Raw genomic sequence first — 25,555 nt, 5'->3', positions numbered from 1 at the left:
ACTCTTTCCTCCCTATCCAGGGGGTCGGACTCGATGATCTATTGAGGTCCCTTCCGACCCTAACATCTATGAATCTATGAATCTATGAAACCATGTGACAGAGGATGCAGAAAAGGAGGAAGTGTTCAATGCCTTTTTTGCCTCCATCTTAACAGGCAGAGTCAGCTCCCAGAATACTACACCAGGCAGCACAATTTGGGGAGGAGGTGAGCAGCCCTCAGTGATGAAAGAACAGGTTAGAACTACTTAGAAAAGCTGGACATGAACAAGTCCATGGGGCTGGATGGGATGCACCCAAGGGTGCAGAAGGAGTTGGCTGATGTGATTGCAGAGCCACTGGCCATTATCTTTGAAAACTCATGGCAATCAGGAGAGGTCCCGGATGATTGGAAAAGGGCAAACATAGTGCCCATATTTAAGAAACGGAAAAAGGAAGATCCAGGGAACTACAGACCAGTCAGCCTCACCTCAGTCCCTGGAAAAAATTGTGGAACAGAACCTCAAGGAAGCCATTTCTAAGTACTTGAAGGACAACAAAATTATTAGGAACAGTCAGCATGGATTCACCAGGGGCAAGTCATGCCTGCCCAACCTGATTGCCTTTTATGACAAGGTGACTGGCTCTGTGGATGCAGGGAGACTGGTGGATATGGTGTACCTTGATTTTAGCACAACGTTCTCCCAGGCAAGCTAAGGAAGTATAGGCTGGATGAATGGATAGAAAACTGGCTGGAGCATCAGGCTCAGTTGTAATCAATGGCTCAATACCTACTTGGCAGCCGGTATCAAGGGGAGTGCCCCAGGAGTCAATCCTGGGGCCATCTTTGTTCGGTATCTTCATCAACCAACTGAAAGATGGCATAGAGTGCACCCTCAGCAAGCTGGGTGGAGTAGTAGATACACTGGAAGGCAGGGCTAGGATTCAGTGTGACCTAGACAAATTGGAGGATTGGGCCAAAAGGAATTGCATAAGGTTCAACAAGGACAACTGCAAAGTCCTGCACTTAGGATGGAACAATCCCATGTACCAGTACAGGCTGGGGACTGACTGGTTGGGCAACAGTTCTGCAGAAAAGCACCTGGAGGTTACAGTGGACAATTAGCTGAATACGAGGCAGCAGAGTGCCCTTGTTGCCAAGAAGGCTAATGGCATACTGGGCTGCATTAGGCACCTACCTACAGCGGAGCCGGGCTGACGGTGGCACTAGGGGGGGTGCTAGTCCAGCAAGGGCAGGAACCGTCGTTTTCATGGATTTCATAGACATTAGGGCTGGAAGGGACCTTGGAAGATCATCGAGTCCAGCCCCCCGCCCAAAGGGCAGGAAGTCAGCTGGGGTCATAGGATCCCAGCAAGATAAGCATCCAGTTTCATCTTGAAGGTGTTCAATGAAGGCGCTTGAACCACCTCCGGTGGCAGGCTGTTCCAGACCTTGGGGGCTCGGACAGTAAAGAAGTTCTTCCTTATGTCCAGCCTGAAACGATCTTGAAGTAGTTTGTGACCATTCGACCTCATCATCCCTTGGGGCACTCTGGTGAACAAACGTTCCCCCAGATGCTGGTGGTCACAGTATTGCGTTCAGTTTTGGCCTCCCCACTACAGAAAGGATGTGGACAAATTAGAGAGAGTCCAGAGGAGGGCAACAAAAATGGTGAGGGGGGCTGGGGGGGCATGACTTATGAGGAAAGACTGAGGGAACTGGGCTTATTTAGTCTAGAGAAGAGGAGACTTGAGAGGGGATTTAATAACAACCTTTAACTATTTGAAGCAGGGTTTGAAAGAGGATGGAGCTAGACTGTTCTCAGTGGTGACAGATGACAGAACAAGGAGCAATGATCTCAAGCTACAGCAAGGGAAGTTTAGGTTAGATATTACAAAGATTTTTCTCACTAGGAGGCTGGTAAAATACTGGAACAGGTTACAGAGAGAGGTAGTGGAATCTTCATCCTTGGAGGTTTTCAAGACCCAGCTAGAAAAAACTTTGGCTGGGATGATCTAAGTAGGGATGGTCCTGCTTTGAGCAGGGGGTTGGATTGGATAACCTCCTGAGGTCCCGTCCAACCCTAATTTTCTATGATTCTATGATTCCATGATATGGTGAATTATGAGCCTTTTGACTTTGAACAAATATGATGCATAGTGGGCACATCTACACAAGACGTTTACTGTAGAGCTGCCTAATTAGCTCCACGATAAAGTCAGCATATGCACACACAGCCCTATCAAAACACAAGAAACTAATTCCGCCATAGGTTAGTGCTTGTAAACACAAGTACTATCCTATGATGTTGTGCATTAGTGCACAGCAATGTGCATGTAGATGTTGATGGGGCTGGTTGGAGCATAAGGGTGCTCCAGTGTGGGGGCTGCCTGGTGGATAGCCTGCATTGGAGCACCCTTGTGCCCCAGCTAGCCCCTCCGCAGAACACTGAGCTGGGGCAGAGCAGCTCCAGGCTTGCAGGCTTACCCCCTGGGTCTACTGCCAGCTAGGGCTGCTCCAATCCAGCTCAACATGTTCTGGTCCCAGGTACATGTATAAATGCTGTGCCTGGGAGCAATAAACACCTGTGCGATATGCACCAGAGGCTATTGCGTTGCATTAATTGCATGTGTAGATGCGCCCAGTTAGATACAAATATATAAATAGGTACAAAAGTGCTTCTTAAAAGTGCATTTATGGAGTATCTTAGCTAAAATTTGCAGCAGTTTCAAAAAAAAGTAAAATGCATCAATTCTGGATGAACTAAGTCTATGGGTACCTGCAGTAATTCACCTATACAGTAAATTATGTTTATTTTAAGGTCAGTCTTTTCAAATTTGTCTCTCACTTCCATGTTTTTAGGGAGAAGAGGGTTTGACAGTAAGGAAGGAGAGGAAGGGACTGCAGGTAGGGAAGGGGGCTACCTGACACCCCATATTTCTTTTCTCTGCTGTCGAAGGGATGTGGACAAATTCAAGGCAAACCTCCAATAATTAGGTTCTATACCTGGAAAACTAGAACAAATGTATACATTTTCCATATATAGACTCTCATGGGTGGGGGGGGGTTGTCTTATATTCAGGGTTGTCTTAGATTTGAGTAAATATGGTAATTTCAATTAATAATCTAATTTACTTCTTATTCATAAATCCCAGAAAATTAATTCAGTACACAAAGAATGTAAGTTCCAGTACTGAGCAGGATAGTCTGTGTTCTTCATACATACCAGATTTACTGAGCCCCAGCTTCAGGTGCAAAACAAACCTTAACTCTGGGTCTAGGACTGCTGTTTCTATAATTATCTTGACTTGGTACCTCATGAGTGTCTGCCTATAGACAACAGTTTATAAATGGTTCTCAAATTAATTCCTTTCATTTTTCTAAATGAATACCTCTAAAGAAGAAGTTGTAGAGGTCTTCATCTTACACCAATGTAAGCCTTTGCCACTGACTGACATCAGTGAGAGCATAAGTAGGCCCCAAATGGGCAATAGAAATTCTCTAGACATATGACTAGAAAAATGCATATTTAAATTCCTTTTTATTTATAAATATATCTTTTTACATTATATTTGTAATTTGCCTGTCCATATAAAAGAAAAATTCTTAGGTACAGTTTTATAGGGAATGGTGAAAATGGCAGACTACAAATCCATCTATGTCAAATAAATAGGAATAATGTGCCTATATCTAATATAATTATACCTTTGGGATCTTCAGCATAAGACTGTGCATCTTAAACCAATCATTTTCATTTCTGATTTTCAAATTTATTTTTCAGGCCAATATTTGTAATTACATTACTCCCATGATGGTATATGGGCATCAAATACTTTCACAAAAGGTGTCATTGCTGTTCCTCAAAACCAGTATACAAATGAACTATTAAGAATTATCTTTAAAAAGTAAGATTTTAGTTGAGAATTTAATTCTAAGCAAAGGATCACCTGGACTCCACTTACCATAGAATCATAAAAATAGAAATGAAAAAGATATAAAATGTGATCTAGTCAGTCCTGTTATCTAGAACTGTATCTTATATTGTGTAAGCTGTGCTAGCCACTCTAATTTTAAAGGATGCAACAATGGAGCTTCTAATATTTCCTTTCAGAGACTATTCCATAGGTAAATGCAATTTTATTAGGAAATATGGCCAGATACTCTGCCTAATTTTCCTGTGTGGTACTAAGAGTTACACCAGTAACTTCAGACAAAATTCTGATTCCAAATGCATTCACCAAGTTTCAGCCAAGTCAGAGAATATTCTGTATGTGACAGCACACTGAGCACTATTCCAGGTTGTTGGGGATTTGACATGTTTCCTTCCCCACTGCAGATAGCTAATTTAGTTCTTTTGGTCTCTTCTCATAGTACCAGTCCTTCCATGCCCTCTATTTTATGTTTAATTTTCTTTTATTTTCTCAATGCCATCAATTTGATTGATACACCAGGTACTGAGTTGTCCTAAACTATATGCAGTATTCTAGGTTCAGCCTCAGTACTTCCATATGAAGAATATCAATTCCCAATATGACACCTTTACATGTGCTGCATGAAATTTTAATGCTAGTGCCATGTTTGTTTGTTTGTTTCCTTTCGGACATACACATTTTAACATTATATCCAATTTGCTAACCCCTTTCACCCCTTGGTTTCTGCCTCTTATTGCTTTCACACTGCCACCTTCCCAATGAATTTCTGTTTCAGATTACTTTTCTACCAGGTATGTATTACCTTGTATTTTTCCAACTTTAATCTCATATTGTTATTTCTTGACCATATTTCTAAACTCTCTTGGTTAGTTTTATTACCTCTCTCTCATCATTGATGTTTAGAGCATCTCCAAATTGAGTAACTTGTGCTGTTTCATGTGGCCTCTTCCAGATTATTAGTAAAAAAGGAAATACAGAAACTATGCTAGTACAAAGGGGGTGAGTATTCATAAATTCAATACTCATAGGAACTTGATAACCAGATATCCTAAAAACCACTGAATGTTACTCTATTATGATGTATTTATCTGGCTTGCTAAAGGATCTTACTGTGTATGCTTACATGCTATAAAGCTTTCAATGAATTAAATAATTCATCACGTCACACTTCAAAAATTCTCTCTTTTGTCCTTCATAGAGATCAAGAAAGATGATAACATATATTCAAATAGTAGACTATAAAATAAACTTAGTATTAGTTAAGTGGAAATTTGTATATAAATATATATTTGATTGTACAGGTGTTTTTAAAAACACATACTGCTCACTTACAGACTATTGCAGTATTAAAAATAACATATTGCTTCATTCAATTTGAAGGTGAAATACACACCTAAGATTTTAAATATCTGCACTGCTCCAGGTAATTAGTGACTGTTTAAGTACAGAATTTGTTTTTACTTACGATAGTAAATCACATAGATGTAAACATGTACAAAACAGAGCAAAATGGCTCTTACCTATTTTAAAACTCAGAATACATAATCTTGTATGCATTAATGAACCATTTTAATTCAATATACTAGCGGCCTGGTCCACAACCTTTACTTGTTTCAGTACTTATTTACACCCATCCCATTTAAGTTAATGGGACAACTTATATAAGTAAGCACTATTTGAATAATTGAAGCCTACAGGATTGGGCCCTATATATGAATAATAGCTTCTATAATGTCCTTTGATTTGATTGGGTTTTTTGGCCAATGTTCATACACATGGTTGTTCTTTACAAAAATACTTGTTTACCATATTAATGTAGTTTTGTTAGATCTTGAATATAGTAAATTAAACCTCTCTAAGAATTATAATAGTCTAGTCTATATTACATGTGTAGTGTACCTTGTATGTTATGAGCAAAATGTGTTCAGATCACTGGCTTTCCTTTACATTAGCTGGCATTTTTTTCTCAGTGACATATTTTTTTCTTTCTGATACCTATCTGTATATATGAAAAAAACTAATGAATGATTCCATGCAAAATGCCTTGAATCTGTATGCTTTCAAATCAACAGAAATGCTTAATTTCTGAATTGGGTCCTATTTTATTCAAAATATAATTCAGGGGGTAAATTTACATGTTGCAGCATCATTTATCAATAGTGTTTAGAATAAGACACTCATATCTTTCAAATGCAGCATTTACAAGTCACCACTTGTCATTAAATGTAACTGTATGTTCAAGAGGTTTGTAATAATAGCCTTTAATTAAACTGGGGACCGTTAGAGGGTTTCCATTGCCCTTTGAAGTTCTTAATTATTAGTTGTACCCAGCCTTTTATGGCACACTTAAGGTTAAATTAAATAATTAAAATATACCTCCAAGAGAAATATCAAGACTTTACACATTTTAATTAAATTTCTGAATTTCAAGGTTTCTAAAATAATAACATATGTTTTGATTTTCTTATGATGGTATACTAGAATACTACATATATTAAACAAAAAATTGGTAGCTTTTATGGGAATAATCACTAAGCATGACGCATGTAAATGAGCTATTTTCTATGCATGGCTGGCAAAAGTGCTAATTAAATAGTTGGTATTCAAGGCTATGCTCGTTCATTGTTTAGTGACACACAAATCCAGCGATGTGTGCCAGCAGACATTTTAAGTTGAATGTTTTCTCCTCTACGGTCTTTGTCATGAAATGGTGGCACCATGATGAGAACACTAGTGTAAGCAAAACACTGAAATATGCTTTAATAATGTTTTAACCATGTAGTGTCACTAGTCTAGTTTTCTAATGAATTTTTAATTTCTTTCTTCTTATAAGGATGTTACGAGTTATTGCTGATGCATATTAAATCATATACATGAGTCATTTTCTCACTAAATTTGCATAAAATGGCTAAATGCTAATGCATCAAATGGGGCTTACTATATATGGTACAGTAAATATGCCCTTGCAGGTTTTCTGCAATCAATCTCCTGTATTTCATTAGCAGCTAGATAAAGGTGTGGTGTGAAAAGAAAAAGAAAACTATTGTGTATAAACTAGAAACATATTATACATAATATTATATCACCTATGATCACCTCCTATAATATGACTAAAATAATATCTAGAATTATAATTTATACACAATTATAAATAAAATTACTTGAAAAGTGTATTTAAATGGACTTTCTGAAAGCAGTATAGTACTAAAAGTCACTAGTTGTCTAATGAAGTTATTCATATTCATTACTGAAAATCAGTTTGAAAATATTCATAGCAATATTTTAATTATGCAGTGTTTTGTATATGTTGAGTCCCTATAGCTAAATCTATAGTCAGTTTCTTTCTATATCTGTTCCCCTCTATATCTGTGTGTCAATTAAAACAGATAGTGTTTGTTATAATACAATCTGTTCTTGTACTCAAAATTAATTGTGCGCTTCTTACACTCATGGTAATAGAAATCACATCTCTTTATCCATATATATTTGAATTACCAGACTGGTATTATGGATACACTAAGAATGGCATCACTGTGACAATATTATTAGGCCAAACAGGAGACTTGCATTTAATGAGGGGAAAGTTCCCTCCCTTCCTTCCTTCCTTCCTTCCTTCCTTCCTTCCTTCGTTTTTTCTTTTTGCCATCTAGAACATTTTTTGTACCTGGTGCAAAAAAGGACTATTTAAAAATAAATGTATGCTTTGCCCTACAGTTATTTTGAATTAGTCTTGATAAATAATTAAGTAATGCATAATATATTATTTAGATGCAATGGTCTTAAGAATTTGAGTGGTATTTCAACTACAATTATAGTAATTTATTTATCAGTGAAAAATTTACATAATCACACTTCAAAATCCAGTGGACTGGAGAGATATCAGAAAGACACCCATGAATGTAGTAATGACTCTGAGCATTAGATTAACTTAATAATGTAGTGATGTGCAAGATGTTATAATATCTCACGTTGCTATATCTGATGAATCATTTTAAAGTGATAAAAGCATAAATATTGTTTCTCCTTTTTAGTTATATTTTATGCAGAATGTAACTTTTAAATACAAAATAGGATTAGAAAATCCTATATCAAATAAAATATTATTTCCACTAGAATGGAACTGAAGTCAAATATAACTTACTGTAAAACCCCTAAGTCCCAGTTCTCCAGCAATCAGCAAAAACTCTGATTTTATTAATGACCTCTGAATATTCACTTGATTTTGTCTATTTGTTTTAAATTATCATATTGGTCATAGAAGTTAATGGACAAAACAAGAGAGAAAAATTAAAGTTATCTGTCTTCTCATTGTACACAGGATAGCAATAGACCCAACTCACTCTATTAACTTGATCATAAAGGGATCTTCCCTTAGCTGCTCAAGTTCATTTGAGACAAATGTGCCAGACATCTATGCAATGATTGTAAGGTGCTGCCCAAGTTATTAGAGATTTATAAACTTATTTCACTTAGTCCAATGTGAAGCACTGATCATGGTTTTCAAGGTGAAACCAATATTTTATACCACTCAACGTGGTATAAACCTGGTGGTTTAGTTCATGTATGTTTCCAAAATAAAAAGATGAAACCAATATTTTATACCACTCAACGTGGTATAAACCTGGTGGTTTAGTTCATGTATATGTTTCCAAAATAAAAAGATACTCTATTTGATACTCTTGTACTAAGATGTAATATGAAAAATGAACATGCTATTGTCACTCATGCATTATGTGCATGTAGATAAAGATTATATAATTAATATTAATATTTTCTAACAATACATTTATGGTTACTGGTAAAAGATTGGTACCTCATAAAATCCTTAGTGCTAAGCACAACAGCAACCTATACAATGTCTGCTTACATCAATTGCTTATGTAGTCATAGAGAAGATTTTAAAAGCTTTGGTTTGAAGCATATTTAATGTAGTAATATCTTCCAAGAATCAGTACTAAATCCATCTCAGTCCTAACACTAGAAGATAATACTCTTCCTAGGCAACCACCTAGGCAAAATTTCCATGGGGAAATTTTAGGTGACCCAATATAAACTACCTTCTTTAACAGAAGATGCTAAGGACAATAATTATAGTTTGTACAAAATAATGGCCAGCCAATTTTCTGACACATCACCATTGTTCCAGAACTATACCTGTACAGGAAAAATTACACATGTACATTCCACCGAAGGTTTTCCCTTGTAGGTCTAACCAGATAAAATTCTCTCATAGAAGGTGCTTGTGTCTTAGATTCCAATTATGTTAAACCATTACTGTTACTCTCATGATAATGGTATTCTTTTATAACACCCTGAATTCTTGTTTCCAAAAGAAATTATACATTATAATTAGAGTGAAGTATATTTTATTTTAATGTTCCTTTCAGTAAACTTACATTAGTAACGATAAATGTATCATATGAGTTGTTTTTCTTTTTTTAATAAAAAGCCTGATTTGTTTTATTTGATTAATGGCACTTTTCAGTTGCACGGGGTTTCTTTAAAAAGTAAAAAGGATATTTATTCCTTCTTCTTAAAAAAGGCCAAATTCTAGTCCACTTAAAGTCAAGTGACAAAACTCCCATTGACATTAACAACCAGGATTTGACCCAAAACATGGCATATTTTCTTTTCTCCAGCAGATACACTAGGAAGGACCTCTGACTCGTCCTTAGGGTCTAGAGAGGGAAACTTGTTGATCCTTTCCTAATTTATCTTATCTGTGTAGCTGTTTTTGCCATATTGCCTATTTTTTTCTAAGATGGTGTCTAAAGAAGCCAGGTGGTTTACTGTGTTTTGTCAGGTCCTTTAGTCCCGCGTATCCTGCTCCCTTTGCTTGAGTGCCCAACGTTGCCATATGCATTTCCAAAACAATGAACAGTAACAGAGATCATGCATTGTTCCATGCCACATCTTCAAATGTGTGTGCAAAACAATCTGTTTTAAAGATCGAGTAAGGAAAACTCTGTTTGCCATATTTACTTACTTTCCAGTAGCACGTGCCTCAGATCTCATTAAAGAACACAAAGCTTGGAAAAATACATTCCCATGCAGACACGAATTAATCTAGCCCCGCACTGGCAATCTAGTGGCAGCCGCAAACTTTGTGTATATGTACCTGTGTGACCTAAACTATGCCTGCATAGTACGTGCGCACTTTTGTAAAAACTGGCGGTGCATGTGGCTTGTATCTTTGTCTAATCTCAGAGTATTTATGTTCTGTTATTGATGTGTGCGCCTGTGCCTGTTTGTACATCACTTTACAACGCAACTCCCTATAAATTATTTCACAGATAACTCCAAGTTAGGTGTTACACTCAGAGGCAGCTCTCTTGCCTCAACATTTCAGAGATTAACAGTAATCAATATAAATATAGTTGACTTCACAAACAAGTAGATACCAAGACGTCGTTTTAAAAATACTACTTATCATATCTGGAAGAGACTAAGAATGGTTCCTGTTGTATGAAAGGAATTGAAGCTCGCAACACTCTTTAAAAATGGGCCTATGTTGCAGACACAATGGCAGAAATGGTTATTGTTAACGATGCAGCGAAGAAGAGAAGCATTTCCATTGTATGAAACCTTGATGCACAGTTAATTAAACCGAAACAATGTAGCAGGCGGAAATTAGCGGCCATCATCACCCTATTGCTTTAGCCCATGGAGAAAAACAAAAACAAAACCCCAAAGATGTCTAAGCGAGATCCCATCTGCTGCTGTATTCACCTACGAAACTAGAAACATAACATTGCCTGGGTGCTAGGGAGTCAACATCAGTCGTCAAGGTACACTTAAGAAACACAGCAGTCACCTGAATTGTAATACAGCATTTGCTCTGGCAAATTAAAGACGGATATTCAATATCTGGACCTGAGAGCAAGTCTTCCTCCCTAAACAGGTGTCAACGTACTTTCCCCGCCCTTCCTCCCCCTCCTCGGCCCATATGTAGGCAAGGAGGAAGGCAGCCTGTGCGCCATACCGAGGTGGATTTAGCTCCCCGTTAAAGAGTTAAGATGGTATCATTAGCTGCGCACAGCATGATTTCTCTCTAATCCTCTCTGGAACTTACAACAAGTTTAAATGTCCATGCATGATGTTATTAACTGGCTTTAGTAAGTACTTAAGACCCAGATCTTTTTTTAGCAATCTCTGGACAAGTTAGATATACCAGGCAGGGAGTTCAGTCTTCCCACCAAATCCGAAGTTCGGGAGAGAAGAACTAAGGAGGTAAAACAAAGAAAGAGAGAGAGAGACTGTAGGGGAAAAGAGGCGTCCCTGACCCCCACTTTAAGGCTCCAGTTTCAGAGCACAGACACACCAGATACCTCAGCCAAGTTTCACATAACTGCGTCATAGCCCTTAAAGGCTCTCGATTTCTATTTGCAAATTGGTCCTCATCTACTCCTGGATTTGCGCTCGGATGCCGAAAGACACCAGACGGTGATGGAGAAAGTCAACACATCTCTAGTCCCCCCCAAAGGAAAGGGGCTAGAGACCTTCGGTATTGGATAAGGAGCAACCAGAAGGGAAATGCTTGTGTTTTACTCTTCATCCACAGGAGATTTCCACGTGCAAAGGAAAACATTGACACGATGACAAATCAGTAGTAATAATAACTCAATTATTTCGCAATATGATATCTGGTGGGTGGGGAGTCCGGCTTTTCTAAGGCTTTCACATCTGACTGGCAGGCACAAGTTAATGCCTCCGTGTAAAGGAAGTATTCATTAATAACAATCACTAACAACAATTAATAATTCTCATTAATAATGCAAGCCATGTAGCCCTGCAAAGGGGGGAACCTAAGTGATAAAGTGTGACCCTGGTGGGAAGAAGCTCAGCAAGCCTGGGGAGCTGTGCGGCGAACTTGGACTTGACTAACCTGACAAGGCAGAGGACAGGAAAGCCACCGCGCTGCCCTTGCAGGGGCACAGCCCGCGTTGGAGGGAGGAGAGAAGGAGTCTGAGCCCAGGAGATCAGCCATCCCGTCTCCCGGGAAACACCAATCAGCGCTCCCGCCAGGGAGGCAGGGGATCGCTCCTCAGGAGGAGCTGAGACTGGTGCCTGTCACGCAGCAGCATGGTACTGCCCAGCGGCCGAGCCGCGGCTGCTGCTACCCAGCCCTCGCAGCAGGAGCAACAGCCTCCGTCTCCAGGAGGCTGAGAGCAACCTGCCCTGGGAGTCATGCACACACCCCCTGCACCTCGGACGGAAAGAGCACGTCCATTTAGTGTCGACAAACAGGCCAGAGGCTTTGGAACAAAACAGCCCTGCTTGCAATTTGCTCATGTTTCATTAAGTTCCCAGAGCAAACTTGGTGTTCACACCCTTGAAGTGCCCTCTTCCCCCTCCTTTCCTGTCAGTAGCCACTGTCACCCAGCTGGCTGCGTCTGACTCCCCACCCTCCTACTTTGTATGACCTTCAGCATATTACATGGAGAGGTGCACTAAGCCCACGGTGCCCTGTGCCAGTGCAGAGCTAGCGTGCAGACAGTTAGCAACAATAGCGACAAGGCTCAGTTCATTCTGCAAACTCTGTAGGAGAACCAGGCTTTGGGGGGAAAATGAAGCCCAGAAAACTAAAATGACTTGCCAAATTAATATAAGTATTGTTTCCTTCAGTGCGGTCCTAAATATGTTTCTTTCCCTTCCCCCACTCCACGTGCTTATCTGCTAAAGAAAATACATTGGGGGGGGGGGGGGAAAGAACAAAAGTCCTTGTACTTAGACTGGTAAACCAGGCGTTATAATGCCTTTCTCTAGTTAATATTCTTAAATATGGTACAGGATCGGATCCCAAATCTGTTAAATTCAACAATAATTACTTTTACAGTCCGCACCTATTCTCATTTAAATCAGGGGGAGAAATGTCCCATTGATTTCAATGGGATTAGGACTGGGGGACTCAATGAGCCAAATCCTGCTACCATGGAAGCCTTGGAAAAGTAAGGATTGCAGGGTTTGGCTCGTTAATCTTTCTCTCGCTGAATTCAAGGACAAATTCTCTACTGATTTCAATGACAGCAGGAGTGGACCCCAAGTATCTGCTGGACTTGTACTAATTAGGGGCCCGATGCTGCTCCCAATGAAGGTAATAGCAAACGTCCAGTAAAATCAGAATATAGTCTTTCCTGTTAATCCCAACCCTTGGTTTAAATCAGATACCGCATACTACTGACGGAAGTAATTTAGGGGCTAAGGAAAATAGGTGATGACTTCAAGGCAAAGACAAAGAAAACCCAAGATAGTAGCTGCTGCACTACAGTTGAAATTGCAACGGCCCACAAAACTAGCCCCATAACATGTGCTGATTATCTTCCTATGTATCTCTATTTAGGTAGGAAAGTATCATTTAAAAACTATTTTTCTTTCAAATTAAAAGAATGGAAAAGTAGTAAATGTACCTCACCTCAGGTGTTCAACCTATGTGTACATTTAAAAATATGAATGGACTTTCCTCCATAGAGACTGTTTTTCCCTCTCCCATTTTGGATTATTCAGATGAGGTGAGATATAAATATTTCACTCCAAACAAGCAATCTTAGTAAACTAACAAATATGCTAAAAGGAAACATACTGTTTGACTACCTAGTAAAATTAAAACAGACTTTGTGAAGTATCTCATTAAAACATAAATAATAAATTCATCTCATTTTAATGTATGCTAATGGTAACTGTAGTGTGGGATAGATACCCTCATGAATATGTCCATTCATTCCACCATTTCTGTAGTGGAAAACAATTTTCCTGTTTGCCCTTTTTTGTATAATAGTATTTTGTTGTTGTTGTTGTCACCCAAACAGGCCGAAAAGCATCATGGACTGCAGAGTGCTTAAAAAGTTTTGACTTTTTTTCTACCTGTTATGAATGGAATTTAATGTTATGCCTGTCTCACTATGTTCTTTGTAGCTCAATCACTGGATGATTATAATTGCTAGTATTTTCTTAATTTAGAAGTTGTTACAGGAAAAAAGAAAATTTAACTTTCTAATACTAACTTTTTGCAAGCCATTCTGACTGGCCTCTTTTTCAAGATTACACAATAGGATTTGGAATGTCAAATGCTGCAGATTATGTTAGTGCTTAGAAATACACAAGATAGTGTGGTTGGCACAGATGTATTATTCAGCAAAAGTGCAGCTATTCATTGTTTTGCGGTTAAGAACTACATGCCATTTTGTGAAACACTAACTAAATTGTTGTCAATTAGATTTTAAACACAGACATTCTAACAACACATATATAACCAACTCCTTGTAATGTTTCTGAACTATTTCCTTCTTTTAGTCTGCATTGTGTTATGCAGCCAATTGAAATATGTGAATGCTAAATCGAAGACTAAACGGAGGAGCACTTATAATAGAACCTATTATCAAGTGCAAAAGTAATGAAAAGTGAGAGAATTGGAAGCATTTTTATAGTACCTGAGTCTACACTGTGAAGTGCTGATGGATTTCTACATCATCTGTAGAAATATATGTTCCACTATTTTGTTTATCAACTTCAGCCTTACTTCTAAATATTCAAGGGGAAATCTTTCCCAAGACACAACACAGAAGAAGCGACCCGTGTAATATAGAGTACACCTACTAATGTTTTATCAGTCCCATGCTAGACTCTTGCAATACTTGCAGAATACACGGTTGTTTACACAGTTTATTTTCTTAATTGCATAAGGAGCAGTTTTGTAACTTGAACTTCTCAGGAAAGGATTGTCTATCTCTCCGTGAAGAATTCAAGTTTCCATCAGCAAATTAAAATGTTTATCTGCCTAAAACAACTTGTAAATGAACTCATTTTTCTTTGGTTTTTTTTTTTTTATTTTGTGCATTGTAGACCCTAGCAATGATATTAGTTCTAGTGTGGGAAAATATTATAATTGAGATCTGGTAAGTTATTTGCAGACTTCAAGTTTTTCTTTACACTGTGCTGACATTTAGTACAGCCCCGGTGAGGAAAACAATACTACCATTCATGGCTCTAGACGTAGATTTCAATCGACTTAAGCGGGCACAATGAAACTTGGTCATTCACTGGTTACCCATATTGTGTTCTCAAATTTTCTCTCAGCAAAAGTATAATGACTCAGTATTGTATGGTTGCATAGACAAGGGCTCAGAACAACAGACACTAGTTTTGTCTGACGGTGTGAGAAAGTCGTGAAGGGATCTTTTCTTCCAGATGGTGTTAAATTCAGCTGCCTTTTTAACATTGGCCTTGCACAGCAATCTGCTGCTCCCCTTTCACAAAGAATAAGCCTTGGTTTCTACTAGTTAACATGCATACTCACGCAACCTGCAACTTCACTCCAACTGTTTTACAATGCAGTGGTATGCTAAATAAACTTGATCTGGGCTCTGCTAATGTTAAAACTAGCTTTCAAAGGACTACTCAACTGATATTTACACTTCTTTTTACTTTAAGCTAGATGTTATTTGAATATTCCAAGATTTATAGAAATATCATCTTATCAATGGATCATCTCATAAAACTATTTTTACTACTTAAACCGCTTAAAAAATAAGCTTAGTGGATATTATACTACCCTTGAGCATACACTCTCCCCCAACCCAGAAGTTTCGTGTGCAGTACAAAAGAAAAAAAAAGTGGGGCATTTTGCAGCAAAGCAGTGAAAGAGCAATAATAATGATGGTAAATAACATTGAAATGTATTTTATTGATTGATAGCATGTAACATTTGTAGGGTACAAAAATTGATATGACAATGGCTAACACATATTTATAATATTGTTCAGTTCCCTTCAGTGTTTTCCTTAACAAATTTACCAAAAAAAAACCCAAAAACCCCCCACCAAAAAACCCCCCAAACCCCAAGACGTAAGCAAAAGCTTAAGTAATTTGACTCCATTGAATGCTTTCAGTAAACAATAGGTTTCCCCAGAAAACAGCTTATTGCCTTAATTGAACCTCTTCGAGAAAGAAAACCACATACTTTGTAATGTAAATGTTAATTGTAGTAGACAATGGCTCTAGGTAAATAGCACCCCTGGACATGCAGTAAATGAAAGGCACACAGGCACTTAACAATGAAAGGTTGTTCCTACAAACAGTGCTTTAAATGTAAATAAACAAGGGTCTTCTTAGCGGTCACTACCAGTAGTAAAACTTTGGCACGTGTACAGCAGCCAGAGTGGGAATTTATGTAAATAAAGTCTGGCTGAACTTCTAGATGAAACTAAGTGCAAAAGCTACTAAGGAACCTCTTGAAACCTACAATTCTGTGCAGAATTTTACAGCTCCAGATGTGTGATTACTTTGAGGACAAATCCTGCATTTTAAATAAAGATATGCCCAGCACGTTTCCTATTTCTGCAACTGTTTACTGTTTCTCCCGCCCCTTCCCTTTTCTGCATGTTATGTGATAGGAGGCAACAAATGTAGACACTAGATCACAGGGTATTTTCCTCGAGCATTCCCATTCCAACACAAAAATAATCAACTTCAGTCTACACAAGGCTGGCCCTTAACTTTATAAAGCACGTTGGGAACTGTTCCCTTATCTGTGATCTTATTTTAATCTCCTCTTGCAACATTAACCTGCTAATATACTATCAGACACTGGGGTGCCTTGGGAAACATGTTTAGGTCAAGTCCAAGGGAAAAAAAGCCACACTTGAAATTTATCCTGTTCAATTTCACTTTTAAAAGGAACCCAAGCTGCAGTAATTATAAAGGTGACTGCCATCTAAACAGGTATTTATTTAAAAGGTGGGACGTTTGCAAGGCCAAAACATCCTCCCTTCGAGTTTGTCACAGGGGATGACAGGCACATTGTGCATAAATGCAGTGCTTAGGATTGCTTTACATTCCTTGCCTCGCCTTTGTCTTGTCTAAATATTCCGTGGGATTGCAGCCACAGAAGCAAGCTAAACTTGATTATGAGTAGCTTAAACAGTGGTGATAGAATTAACAGAAGCAGACAGTGTGCAGCTACAGAGCAGTTGGTGTCCTCACTTGGGAGCCTGCAGATGGCTGTGGGTGGGAAATGCCTCCACTTTCTTAAGCGATGGAGATGAGTATGGTGTGGTGCACTTGATGTTTTTTTCATACCCCAACCCCCAACAGGGCTGTCTGTCATAGGCTGCCGGGGCATGGCATTGCCACTTGCCCCCGAGCGTGGGAATGGGAGCGTCCAGCCGTTCACATCTCCTGCATTCCGTTTACCGGAATCAATTAGGCAAGACAGACCCTCCGATTCCCCACCCCCTTTCCATTTTTGTCAGGTCTATATACGTCCTAATTATTTCAGTTTGGGATGCCAGAGCTGTTTCCTGGATAGATCTGATCATCCTTAAACAAAAAGAGAGGAGGCGCACACGTGGGTTTTGGAGTAAATGTCACTTTCATTTCCAATGCTAGAAGCAGAGTAAGACACAGAACATTTTTTAACACTTTGACAAGGGGGGAGGCGATCTCGTCTCCATCATGTCTTTCTGCTTCAGTAGCTTCCTCAAGGAAACCCTCTTGGAACAGAGAAGCATCTGTGCTTGCATTTTGAATAGAAGAATAAAAATCAGCCATCACTTTTTTCATCTTTGTGCAGCTCCACCGAGTTCTCAGCAGATATAAATTATTTAGCTTGCCTACACTCCAGTGTAAACTTTTTTGAAAGCCTGATTTCATATCACTTGAAATATAACCCCAAATGCTTTGTTCAAGATGCTCCGAGGCAGATTTTTCCAGTTTAGTCCATACTGTATCATTACTATCAGCATTATCACTACCATTTTTATTTTTTTAGAAGAGGGCCACTTAATTGCGCTGAATCGTTTTGCAAAATGATACCCAGCATTTCTAAATGTCTTTCTACAAATCACCTCAGCCCTTCGTTTACTAACTTTTTTTTATTTAACAGCAATAGTTGCACATGCATTGTTTACCACCAGCAACATTCCCTCTTTTGCAGCATTTAACTACTACCCATTCTGTAGCATCTGACAACTTCATATTTTGGAATACGTATGTCATTTAATTTCCTCCACTCCCACCTTTAAGCTGTAAAAATGTTAGATTCAATAAGCATTCCTGACCTTTCTCGGTTTTTACTGTCTCTTGCTGTAGTCTTTCATTTTCACACGCTGCACGATGATCATGAAGGAGTTTTTACTTTCGGTTATCTAGCTTTATGAAGACCAAAACACTCATACAGCTAGATAACCAAAGATAACAACTCGCTTCCCTCAAAGGATTTTTTTTCCTTCTAGAATCCAGATTCTTTCTGACAAACAGACGTGTTGTTTCCTCCAAGAGTACTATTGGTGCCTTAAAATATTCATCCTTTTATGCAATTGTGACCTGATTTTCTGTGTGCAGTTAATACACATCCAAAAGAGATCTGTTGCCTTCAAAGTTTATTCCGAACTTTTTCTTTCAGCCAGTAATTTCCGGCAGCGATAGCCAACAATTCATCTGTTAATATCAGAAAATAAAACCAGCTATTAAGGTGCATCAAGCTGTTAAGAGTGAGAAGCATCCATCCCTTCACAGGCCTCTATTTGCATTGTAAATTGCTTCATTCTCACGAAAGATTCTTTAGCCTCTATAAAGATGTAAAGCCATCGGCAATTTCCAGCGCAGTGTAAGGAGGAAAAAAAAATCCCATTTCAGTAGAAAGTGACAAGATGATTCGAGGATCCAGCTCCTGATCCTTTAAGATTATGCACGGTATAGAGCTTTTTACCAAATGGTGGCAGCTTGGTTGCAAATATCTTGCATGTATGTGTGTTTTAGGGGGGAAGATCCTCGATTTCTCAGGGCTCCTAGAGCTGGGGAGAAGAAGATGCGGTCTTGCTGGCTTGCTGCTGCCCCCGGTCTGAAAGAAGGAGAAAAGGGCCATCATTGGAGGGCTTTCAGTGCCAAAATGTGGACCAGCCCGGCAAGGTCAGAGGTCCTGGACCGCGGGAGACCAAGGTAATGATGATGTCATGAGAAATCTCAAGTACACACGGTTATTGATATGCATGAGTGATCAGCAATCTGCCCCGCGCCATCAACAACAGCAGCAGCAGCACTGGAACAATTCCTATTCTCTCAACCAACATCTCCTCCTCTAGCGCTACAGACTGCAGGAAAAAATCAACCCGCCGCCTTTTACCTTCCTTGTTGCTAGCGTAGATCGTTCTAATATCCAAAGACTGGAAGAAATCTCTCTCTAAGGACACATAAAAGCGTTTCAGATCTGGGTAACGTCTTTGCCTGCATTTCTCTTCTGGCAGACTCTGCTTGTGCAGAGATGTGAGGCACTTTGCTATTGCTTAAAGCAGGGCCTTGCTTTCTGAGACTGGGAATCAGATCTGTATTACGCAGTGAGTCGATGTGTAATTACATTGACAATTTGCTCTGGTGTGTTGTGTTTTTAATGGCTTCACATCTCAGTCATGTTTTGTATCTATAGTGATTTGCAGGTACTTACACCATGGCGATTGTGCAACACATTTTGCTCTGTATGTTTATTCGGAAAGCTGCAAGCAGCAGGCTCCAGCCTGACTCCAGTGTATTTTATAATATCTAGACTCTCTCTCTCCCCCTCTCTCCCTCTCTGTCTCTCTCTCTGTCTCCCCTCCTTTCCCCCCCTCCCCGTGTGTGTGTGTATGTGTGTGTTAGAATGCAACAGACGTGAATATTGCAGCAATATTTTTCTAACGTTATATATCATCTTGGAAATGCCTTAATAAAAATGCTCATGTATTGTTGATTTTTTTATTAACCTCTTACATATAGTGAAGAAACGCATGCTTACATTACTCAAGGAACCGATGAAGGTAAGTATTTCTAAACTGTTAAAATGCATTATGTACAGTTTTAGGATTTAAGTCTCTGAACTCCCCCTCCGAAAAAGGACATTATATTCTATTATTTAGCAATATAATTTTGTATAGATTTTTTCTAAGTCTAAAGTGAAAACATTAAAGGTCTCCCGAGTGTATGTGATACCATGAATCCTGACTGAGATCTACAATATTTACCGTTCACAATAATAAATGCACTTCAGCAGCTCGCTCATGCTGCAGTTTGTGTAAGATACATATTGAAAAATTCAGCACAGATGCAGAATATTGACTACTCTGCACTCTTAAAGGAACTCAGAGTTAAAATTCATGCTATTGCTATTCTTTCAGTGTGTTAAATAAAACAAATTGTACTATGCCATTTGTTTATAGGAAATGATTCATGAATTGTCTTTAAATAGATATTTTGTAAATGATCTTATATTTGCATAGGTTGACTTTTTCGAGGGAAAATATTTTTATAACCTACATAGTTACATGGCAACTCAGGTTGGTTTAGCTCTGTGCCTGTTCACATGACAAGGCGTGTGTGTGTATGTGTATATATGGGAACATATATACATGAATATGTCTATGTACATGAGAGGGTGTAGCTGTGTGTTTAGTATAAAATTACAACTTAAAGCAGTCTAATCAATCATAGAATAATATTAGCAAAAATATGAAAATGGGAAAACAAAATAATTTAATAAAAGGACAGGGCCCAAACATACTCAGTTAAAATGCTGCCACCAAGAAGATATATATATTTATAATATAACACTAATGTGCCAAATATTGTATTTAGATATGATATTACTATTCGTCCATTCAACTGTTTTTAAGATTCTTAGCCTCTAAAATGAGCACTGTTCTACTAAACCCACATAATTAAATAGCATAACCTGAGGAGCAGGTATCAACCTATAATATATAGAAGACAGTAGGAGCTAATTATGCCTGTGTTTTTTTTCAAAAATCGAGCTCAAAAGGGTTAGGATTTCTTATGTAGGCTGTATTATGTAGTTACTATGCTTCTTCATTACCTCCCAGGCTGTATAGACACAACAGGGAGGACTGAATTAGACATCTGATATATGTAAAGGCACATGATCATTTTGATATTATGTAAAACTCTAATGAGCTTTTCTGAATTGGCGGATAGACAGAAAGATGTTTTTCTTGCAATAGCTAGAGGCAGTAGTATTAACGATTAGGCATGTAATACAACAGGCTTGTGAGCTTATGCATTAAATTATTTCAGAGAGAGGAAAATTAAAATAATGTTTGTATATATATATATATGTATGTATGTGTCTGCTTCATTAGTTATATATATAACGCATATAACACACATTAACATATACACGTATGTATACATTACTTAATGCATGTGAAACGTCACCATGTTACAGGATTTACAGTTAAATCCAAGATATGATATATCATTTTTGTTTAAATTAGCATATTTCAAAGATACAAAGACTAGATTTAAAACATTAGGTTCTATTCTAAAGACCGGTTCACTTGTCCACACACTGACTCAAAAAGTAACTGTAATACACCTGTCACATTTTGCAGATTAATCACTGGAGCCCTAGGAAGTGAAAATAGCCAACCTGACGATTATAACCTCACTGTTCATTAGCCATATTACCAATTAAATTTCTAACTCTCAGTTATCTAGTAGGGTTCTAAGAAGTCTACCGACATCCAGTAAGGTTTAGCAAAGAAGTACTTGCTTATTCTGAATACTAAAAAAGATTTATACAGCAATTGTTCATCTGCATTCCCAGTGACTGTATTATTATTTAATATGTGAGAAAAGTTAAAGACATTGTGCAATTCTGACTTTACTTTCATATATTTAATCCAAATTGTCAAGAGCAACTGTTAACACCTACATGTTTTCTTTTCAGACATTTCTCAATTACTTAATGGTAGAAAACTTATTTAGAGTACCAGTTTAGAAATAATATGCATATTGTAAGATACTGAATCCAAACAGTTACTCTTGCCTACTAACTCTCTAATAAATTTCCATTAATGGCCTGTAGATTAGTATGTGATTGCCATGCTTGTTTTCTAATCTTTTTATAGGTCTCCAGATGGCTGTGACGTAAAGGAGAAACATCCTGCATGAATTTCTTATGAATAAACAGTCTCTATTTATGTTAAAGTGGAAAGGTTAGGATCTTTACTTTTTAGGATCAGAATTTTGTTCTAATGCCAGTCTCCCCACCTTGTTGCCAAGAGGCATACAGCAATCCTATTTATACTGTCATAGAGTGTATAGCAGATTAAGTCATTGCAGGAATCCCCTTTTCGTACTTGGCTGGTATCTAATTCACATAGATGTAAACCACAGTCCACCACTACAGTCCAGGCCAGCATTTCCTGTATAAAAATTATTTAAGTACGGCTATGTGCATAGCCCATGTAAATCCACTTGACTGGCTTGCTTTCTAATAAAAGCACTCTGTTATTTTAGTGTGTCCAGAATTTATTTTTGTAGGCCATTTAGGATACGTTTCTAGGATGCCTGATATATAATGTGCATAGGAATACCTAATAGAAATCCATTTAAAGTATTGCAGAAATGTTTCAGTTATTATTAATGGAAACATTCTATGGGCTTTTAAAGAGCAAAGACTTGTGTTTTATTTTTATGTCAAATATTCTGTTGTTTGAATTTTATTAAAAATTAAAATTACCGTTTCTTGTGGTGCTTGTCATCTCTTGCAGTCTGTCTTCATAGTCTAAATCTGAAAAATAGCCCCAAAAAAAGCAAATGATCATAATGCTAACACTTTTAGTATAGGACTCCTGTACCTGGAATGTATTTAAATATGATACACATATGTATGTTCACAGAACTCTGTGCCGATCGACATTTGAGATCATCAAAGAAGTCCCCAAATTCTGAATTGGATAGTGAAAACGCTAGCAGATGAGATCTAATATGCCACGAGACGTATTAGTGTACGCTGGTATTTGTAGGGTTAAATATAGTAATTGACATTTAAAGGAAATAATAGGTAAAGAATGGCCAAAATTCTTGGTGGGGGAGGGGGTGGTTAAGGAGGGATCTAAAGAAGATTTTCAATGTGGGGGGAGGGAGTTGGAGGGGGGTGGTTAAAAACTCTGAAGACAAATCTGATATTTGCATACTGTAAGCTTCCAGTTTCTTAATAAAGGATGGAGGCTCCACCTAGCCTTCAGTTCAAAATATGCAAAACACATTAAGCCAGTATTTTCAAGGCGGAATTTTCAGGTCTTTCGAAACACTGAATTCCTAAACCACTACCATTAGAAGAGCATAGACTACTATACAGAATTAGAACTGCACAAGGAATTGTGTGTGTGAACCTATATCATTTAACTTTGCATCACAGCAGGTAAATCAATACCAAATTAGCAACAATGAACAAATCTATAAAATATATTTCTTGCTAAGTGATCCTATTCGTTTCAATCATATTGGGGGTTTCTTTTTTTGGCGGGGGGGGAGGAGAGGGGGGGGATATGGACGTTATTCCATACGTTCATTGCCTTCAATTATGCAGCCTACTGTTCATTCTGTACTGGAGCTCCCATTCCGGGTGTGCGCTTTAATTACTAGTACCGCTGCTGGGGGTAGACAGTTTGCCAGTGGACTATATGGCCCGCTACCTTTGGCCTAAACTGCAACCTGTGCAGCAGCAGTACAGCCTTCGGCTCCTGGAAGGGCCCCTGACCGTGGCCATGACATGCTAGGACACTCATCCAAGTTCGGAGCTATTCAGCTGCTGCAGAGACCCTCATAGACATTTCCTATTCAATAACCACAGTTACACTAGCACTGGGAAACCAAGCAAATACCCTAATGCAAATGGATTGTCCTGAGCTTACAGCTTCTCATTCCTCTGCAAAGGCACGCTACAAGACAGGTGCAGATTTGAATCCTAGTTTTAGCCTGTGCTAACCGTAACACAGCTTGGTTCGCTGATTTGACCAATACAGGAACAATTTCATGCAACACTTACAAGACAATCCCGCATAAAATAATACATATTTTGATCAGGCTGCATTTTGGACAACCCAGGAAGTGATGGCTGCTCTGTTGAAGTTACCCACCACACAGAGACTCCAACCCTATCTATCGAATAACTTTTGTTTCGCATTTACATCATCAAATCAATGCTTTTCATTATCAAATTTTAAAAGATTGGAAAATTGGAGGTAACAGAATTTAGTCACAATATGTACATTTTAAACACTCTGAAGAATTGTCTTTGATGCTGACTGCTGACCTTTAGAAAACATCCTGGCGTTGCTGCTTTTTTTTTTTTTTAAATCTCTGCTATCTCTTTGTGGTTAAACATTATTGCCCTCCACTTACGATCAATTTGATAATTAATAGTTCCTAGATCTAACTACGTGTAAGACCAACAGGTTTAGAATCACAAGTACAAAATCAGTGAACCAATATAAGCCATGCTGTTAACTCAAAACCCTCCGCCTGTTAATCCCATTTCCTTCCCAGTCACCAGTGGAACTTATTGGACTGCTCCCAAGACAACCTGTTCGGTCTGCGGCCAGAAGAAGCAGCCACTACCCCTAAACCTGACACAGAGACACTAAGCGGGTTCAGGTTCATATCCACGTCTTTCTTAAATCAGAAAGCACGTATGTGGCATGAAGTTCAATTTATTTTATATTTCATAAGGAATTCTGATCCTGCATATCCTCTCATGATACTTACATTTGTTCTTCTTATAAAGAAAGATTTGACCCCCAGATCTAGATGGTTACAGTTGAGTCTCCGGCAGAAAACAAAGATCCCCACGGTCAAGCCCCCTTAAAGCATAGAAAGCGGGTTCTTTCATGTCTCCAGAAATTCAGATCATCCCCCTCGTCATCTCTATTTAAAACTGCCGCTTAACTCCATGGTATAATTCTTGCATGACTGATTCTAAAACAGTTAGAAAGAGCTTCCATCCAGAAAAAATGGGAAAGAAAATAGAAAAAAAAATTAAAAGTTTGGATTTTTTTTCCATATTGCTTCTTAAGCCCCAGAGTAGAAAGTGGAGTGTTGTATGTGAGGCTCTGCAAGTTTTTTGGGGGGGTTGGCCAAGGTCTAGTCCAGCCCTCTCTGCTGAGGAGGACGTGCTCTGAAATTCAACCAATTTCCCCAACGCTTTTGTTGCTGATGAACTGAAGCCCTATTGTTCATCCATTGCCACGGTCTTTTTCAGTTCCTACTATACGTTATGCGTTGCCAGAGATAATGAATTTGCACCAAAACCTCTCGTAGTCCCATTCTGACAGACGGAACAAATTAGAAATGTCTAGTCTAAAGAAGAGCAATGGCTACATTTTCCAAGAGAAGGGGAGGGGGGGCGACACAAATTTCTTTGGAAACTTACTATATATAGATACACCGATATTTTGCACCACGAGCTTGAGTTTTTCTTTCTAAGAAACTTTGGAAAACCGGTTTCGTCTGAGTCCCCCCCCCCCCTCTTTTTTTTTTTTTAAAGCCGGGTTTGTCTGGTGCCCCCCCCCCCCTTTTTTTTTTTTTTTTTTGAATCCCTGCCCTTTTTTGTGTAACTTTTGTGCAAAACAAACAATTCGTTATTTGCAAACTTGTAGAGTGACTTCTCCTCGTCGCATTGATTTCTGAAAGGAGGGTTTCCTAAAGGCTTGTTTTGGCTTGTTTCTCCATGGCCGGTGCTTGGACTAAAAACAAGTGGCACCGAATTTATAAGACGCCAACGCATTTTAGGATGTGTTCACCGTGTTAAGTAGGAGCTAGTGAAAAGAGATAGCATGGCTTTATGGAAGATTTTGGGCGGGGGGGGGGACTGCGGAG

The sequence above is a fragment of the Alligator sinensis genome, unplaced genomic scaffold, assembly GCF_000455745.1.
Source record: "Alligator sinensis unplaced genomic scaffold, ASM45574v1 scaffold218_1, whole genome shotgun sequence".
NCBI classification, from domain to species: Eukaryota; Metazoa; Chordata; order Crocodylia; family Alligatoridae; genus Alligator; species Alligator sinensis.
Note: the sequence above shows the minus strand (reverse complement) of the source record.